Source organism: Chiloscyllium plagiosum, chromosome 5 (genome assembly GCF_004010195.1).
Source record: "Chiloscyllium plagiosum isolate BGI_BamShark_2017 chromosome 5, ASM401019v2, whole genome shotgun sequence".
NCBI lineage: Eukaryota > Metazoa > Chordata > Chondrichthyes > Orectolobiformes > Hemiscylliidae > Chiloscyllium > Chiloscyllium plagiosum.
In genome coordinates, this window is record NC_057714.1 from 9,705,721 (window position 1) to 9,712,019 (window position 6,299).

At 40.0% G+C, this 6,299-nt stretch overlaps 1 long non-coding RNA gene across 1 annotated transcript in view; it reads right to left on the reverse strand.

Annotated features, from left to right (window-relative positions):
• The window catches only part of LOC122550261, a 37,848-nt gene extending 31,875 nt beyond the window's left edge, over positions 1–5,973 (reverse strand). Inside the window, exon 1 of the long non-coding RNA XR_006311774.1 lies at positions 5,347–5,973. This is a non-coding gene — a long non-coding RNA (uncharacterized LOC122550261). The remainder of the gene's footprint in view (positions 1–5,346) is intronic.
• Positions 5,974–6,299: the final 326 nt, after the last annotated feature.

Sequence of the window (6,299 nt, forward strand, 5' to 3'; positions counted from 1 at the left end):
GGGCTGTTTTCTCTGGAACGTCGGAGGCTGAAGGGTGACTTTATGGAGGTTTACAAAATTATGAGGGGCATGGATAGGATAAATAGGCAAAGTCTTTTCCGTGGGGTCGGGGAGTCAAGAACTAGAGGGCATAGGTTAAGGGTGAGAGGGGAAAGATATAAAAGAGACCTAAGGGGCAACTTTTTCATGCAGAGGGTGGTACATGTATGGAATGAGCTGTCAGAGGAAGTGGTGGAGGCTGGTACAATTGCAACATTTAAGAGGCATTTGGATGCGTATATGAATAGGAAGGATTTGGAGTGATATGGGCCGGGTGCTGGCAGGTGGGACTAGATTGGGTTGGGATATCTGGTCGGCATGGACGGGTTGGACCGAAGGGTCTGTTTCCATGCTGTACATCTCTATGACTCTATGACTCTATAACTACTATTGTAGCCATCAACATGAGCAGCAAAACATGCAAGTCTTGTATAAGATGGAATTGTCTCATCCACCAAAAGAATGCAGCATTTTGTGACACATGGAAGATTATGTTCTCAGAGAGGGCAGTGGGGTAAAGCCCGCTAGAAGTGTCAAAATGTTTGGAGTCACACAAAGTGCAGTAATATGCTTCACAGCTGTACGGTCAACCTTAGAACAATGCCAAAGAATTTTCCAAACTTTCATCCAGGGAAGGCAAACAAGTTTGTGAAGACCAAGAGGTAGTTGCAATGCTACACTGCACATAGTCAGTCTGACACACCATATAGATGCTGTTACAAAACCGAAGCCTTCATCTCCATTCAAGTGACATACATCAAGAGGAAAGAACAGCATGCACTATATGCAAAGACTGATACTGATGGAAGCAAAAATATCACTTGACATGTCTTCCACAAGATGTCCTCTGGAACTGGAACAATATAATGCAGTCCACACATGATAAGGTAACTGCTTACAACCGGTCTGTTATCATGCATTACCACCACCTGTCTTAAATGTCAATATGGATCTTCAGGATGCATATCTGAAAACCTTTTACACTGGTGATACAATTGGACCTTCTATTGCTGGTCTACCATCATGCACAGATCAACATATCATCATCAAATCCTAAAGTCCTTATGATAGTTTAGGCAAACTACACATAGGTCTGTGACTTACGATCTTATACTCCACAACCACCAGATGAAGGAGCTGTCCTCCAAAAGCTAGTACTTCCAAATAAACCTGTTGGACTAGAACCTGGTGTTGTGTGATTTTTAACTTTGTATACATAGGTCACACAGGGATGAGAAACAATACAAGGGATTGGATATGGAATTGCCTATTGGCTCAGCTTCAATAAGAACGTCAACCAACTTGATTAAGTCAGGTCTGCTCCATCAACCTCAATAATCAAAAGAACCTCTCACTTCATGTGAAAAGCTTTCTGAGCCATGGTGCAAATTGCAATCAATATTTTCCAATCTCTTTTTGTGAGACAAGTCAAAGATGCCACTAATACAGCGGCTGTTGACACAGAAACTACCATATTCAGTATACTTGTGTTTGACAGTACATTACTGCTCCCTTCCAAGATATGCAGAAAGGGGTATTCCACACATTACCTCCTCTCCTCATTGTCCCCAATCTACTGCTGCCATAGAACACACTATACATACTGTGCAGTCCATGGTCAGTAAATACAACACTACTTGCAAAGCTTTTGAGATAATCACATTAAGACTATGAGTTATACCTCAAGGCAATGGTTTGCTCTCACCAGCATCTCTCATGTTTGGAAAACAGATCCACACAGTTATACCTTCTCACACTCTAACGATGTAACACTTGTACATGATACATTGTTAGAAAGAAAGTGGTACCAATGCATGATTGCTGAGCAAACAAACAATGATCCCAACTTGAACCAAGACAAAGCATCAGAGTTCAAGACCTTAATAGAAATAGATAGATTGTCAGAAAGATAATATGATATTGTGCACAGACCAGGTCACAAAATGTTGTCACAAAAAAATGGTCAAGTCCTATAATGAAGCCGACATGCCTTTGAGTTGCATATGACTAATCATCCCTCAAAATAAATGAAGACTCTGAAAGCATCACGCTCCATAACATTCAGACGTCCATAACATATGATACATGTCCATCCCACTATGTCAGATAGCACATTGTAAATGAAGCTACATAGCCATAATTGTAAAAAGACTAGATATGGCCATATCACATCTCAATCAAAATGCCACACAAATTTGTAGAGAAAATGCACTGATGTGCAACCTTATATATATCAATCACAATAGCTTTCCTATTCTTCAAAGGGAAAGTACGGGAATATTGTACTATTGCACAGATCTCAGAATGGCATGATACCTTTAAGAATTGGATGCCAGCATGGCATAAGACATTGTAGTACGGCAAACCTTTTATTAACCAGCACCTATGGGACCAGGAGTATGCCAATTGATCAAATATTCCAGATAACCAAGAGGTCCACATTATCAATGGAAAAACACACCTTAAGTAATAAAAACATATTGTATGCAGTATACCCATCACCCATATACTTTATTATCAGGATAAATCACTTAAATGTTAATGCAACTTTGCCTTAAATAAAACTTAACAGCAGAAAGCCTTCTCACTCACGCCCTCAACTGATTACTCAGAGGCCACGGTAGATGGTGGTATTTGAGAAGAAATTGACTCAAAATTGAATTAATTGTTGATATTTTGTGTGGCTATTCAATTGAGTAACAAGCAATGTTTACATTGAAGTAAATAAATTTTTAAAAACTATAATAATTGGACAGAATGATACAATAAACTTTGAAGTATATAATTTTTGCCTGTTTATCAAGAGTGCGGGTTCATAAGGTGCAGGTATAAAACAAAGTTTGCTATCTCTGAGATATCCACCTTTTTCTCTCCACATTCCATTAGTTGGCACTTGGTGTGTTAGCAAACAGTTAGCTAGCTAGCCAGTCAGTCTGTATGGAAGGTAACTGTAAACTAAGTAAGATTAGCACACAGATTGTATATGTATGCGTCAGATGTCATATTAGTTTACATAGTTTATTGTTAATAAACTTTCAGATATCTGACTCAAAACTATTTTTGTGGCATATGTTACATGGATTATTGCATAGAAAATCAAATGGAGTGCAGTAGGCTGACAGCAACTGATAATAGCAGGTGTGGTATGTTCTTTTAACAAAAATGGAAGCCTGAATTAATCGGAACCAAATATAGAGAACTGTGTTAGATGTGGCTAATATGTATTCAATTTGTTGCCCTCTGTTTTAATTTAGCAGGGGGAGTTAAGCTGGAGTCAGGGGTTAGGGTAGAATTATCATTAAAAATCACAGCAGTCAACAACTGATAGGAGAGTCTTCCTACTAATGCTGCAATAATTAACTTGCAACTCTGTCCTAAAACCATTGATTTCAACTGAGGCTTCTGTTGCTGATTTAAAATTGGAGATGGGCCAGCAAGGTGCTTATGTTCTTGCATTCCTCGTAGCTGTTGTTGTCAGCAGTCGTTCCACTCCACTGAATGCTGTGATAGGTTTATGGCAGATCTCACTCCTAATTTCACTCCAAGTTCCTGCCACTAATTTTAAAGTCAGAGAGGACCCAGGCATTGAGCTAGAAAGTGTAACACTAACAACAGCAGGCAGGACTGGTGCTGAGAAGGAGAACTTTTATTTAAACATCAGAGTGTGTATGGAGTGGACTGGTATAATGGTTGAATAGAGATGCATTAGTTAGTACAAGAGAAACCAGAAGTGAATGGGCTAGAATTGCTGTCAATCCGATCTTGCTACACGCTTAAGTGTAATCAACGCCAGTTTCAGGGACAAGCACCCTGAATCACAAGCAAGTCTAAACGATGTCTGACCTGATGTTGTATTAGAGGCATAGAGTCATAGAGATGTACAGCATGGAGACAGACCCTTTATAACAACCCGTCCATGCCGACCAGATATCCCAACACAATCTAGTCCCACCTGCCAGCACCCGGCCCATATCACTCCAAACCCTTCCTATTCATATACCTATCCAAATGTCTTTTAAATGTTGTAATTGTACCAGCTTCCACCACTTCCTCTGGCAGCTCATTCCATGCACATACCACCCTCTGTGTGAAAAAGTTGCCCCTTAGGTCTCTTTTATATCTTTCCCCTCTCACCCTTAACCTATGCCCTCTAGTTCTGGACTTCCCAATCCCAGGGAAAATACTTTGTCTATTTATTCTATCCATGCCCCTCATAATGACCAATAAAGGAAAGCATACCAAACACCTTCTTCACTATCCTATCTACCTGCGACTCCACTTTCAAGGAGTTATAAACCTGCACTCCAAGGTCTCTTTGTTCAGTAACACTCCCTAGGACCTTACCATTAAGTGTATAAGTCCTGCTAAGAGTTGCTTTCCCAAAATGCAACGCATCACATTTTTCTAAATTAAACTAATTTTCTTTCAAAAAACACTAACTGGCTTCGTACTTTAGAAGCCATTCAGCAATCATCTGAATCATGATCCACCATTTTAAGGTAAGCTTTTCTTTAAATTTCTTTGCAGTGAAAAGCCAGATGAAGCAGACGTGAACCCTCCACCTCCGCAGTATTCTCAACTGGCCCCACCCACTATGGTTCTGGCTGCCATTCTCCTGAGATCTACTGGGGTAGGGGTGCTACAGTCGGTGAGGCAAGCACCTTAAACTCAGCTACTTTCTGCCTCTTAAAGACCTCTCTTGTAATTTTATTTTGGTCCTATCAGACCTTACATGCAATTTTATCCCACCACAGAGCAGTTAATTCTTTATTCTACTCTCCAGAACCGGCAAATAGATCCCGAGCACGCCAAGCTGCTCAGGTAGTGCATTGAGACTCTTGCCCACATCCACATCCCAATATTTGCGGAAAGAGATAGGAAAACTTATAGTTATTAATGTCTCTCTCCAATGATGCCTTCACAATGCATTGTAAATGTCTGTCTAAGTATTGTAGTGAGAGTTTATTCAGAAAGCTCCATCACCGCGTATCATGCTTAATATGGTTTTGACAGATCCCGCAATTGCCGGTTTGGTTTTTCTGGTTAAAATTTCAACAATTATTTATTTAGGGCTTAAAACACCATCCATGAATGAAATTGGTTTCTCAGCAGCTGTGTTGGAAGAAAGATATGTGCCTAGCTTTGTGATTCATTGCATGGATACCTGGAGCTATCATGCGGGGATAGAAGTTGTACATGAAAGGTATAGTAATGGTCAACTATGGGTTGAAACTTTAACACACTTTCTTATAGTCATCCTGCAGGGCTGTCTATGGCAAGATGCAGTACAATAAAATAGAGGAATACCTTGCTCAGGACATCTGTTTCAGCATTTGGTTGATTTCAGCTTCCACTAACTGGATTAATCACTCTGCGCCCACTCGACCCAAAACGTAAACTCTTGTTTTCTCTCCACAGATGTTGCCAGACCTGCTGAGCTTTTCCAGCAATTTCCGTTTTTGTTGTGGCTCGATCTCTCAGTTATCTACAGAGTTCACTCTTGTACCTCATAACGCTGCTTCTCTTCATCTTGGTTTAACAGTTATGATTCCAATACCTTCACAGCTGAAGTAAACATCACAGATGGAGTGAGATGTTTCTAATAACCTCCACAATGTTTTTACATTTTTTTGGCCTCCTCCTTCTAATACTTAACTTTAATTTTCCTTATAGCTTTAAAGTTGACTTCTGGCTGCCTATTTCCTATCACTGTAAAGCTAGTGGAGCCTGCATTTGGAATTGTGATTGCTATACAAATAATGCTGGATGCTAAATTGCCTGATATTAGTGCCTGAATTTCTGGAAGATTATAAAACAGGAATCAAATGCTTTACACCTCAAAACGAAAATGATTTCCCCTGTCTTTACATTCCAGTTTTCAACTGTGCTGATCTTGAAGCTCAGTGCTGAGCTATTCTTAGTGTCAACCACTTAAGTCCAATTGCGACTGTCTGACAGTAATGCTTGATAGCACTTCTTGTAGAAGTCAGAATAAATCAGTCAGCAATGCTATTACAGACACTGAGCTCAGTTATTTGCTAGGGATATGCACACTGGTGTCAGTTATAGGTCACTTGTATTACTTTCCTGGCCTCACACTGGTTTCTGGAGCTTCCTTTGCTTCTGATGGTACTTGACGCTGCTTTCATTTTCATTGAAGTTTATAATGAAAACTCGTTTAGCACACGCTGCTTTTATGTCGTATTTCTATGCATATGCATCTCACCTCTGCCCCAATTAACCTTATTTACTTGCCACTT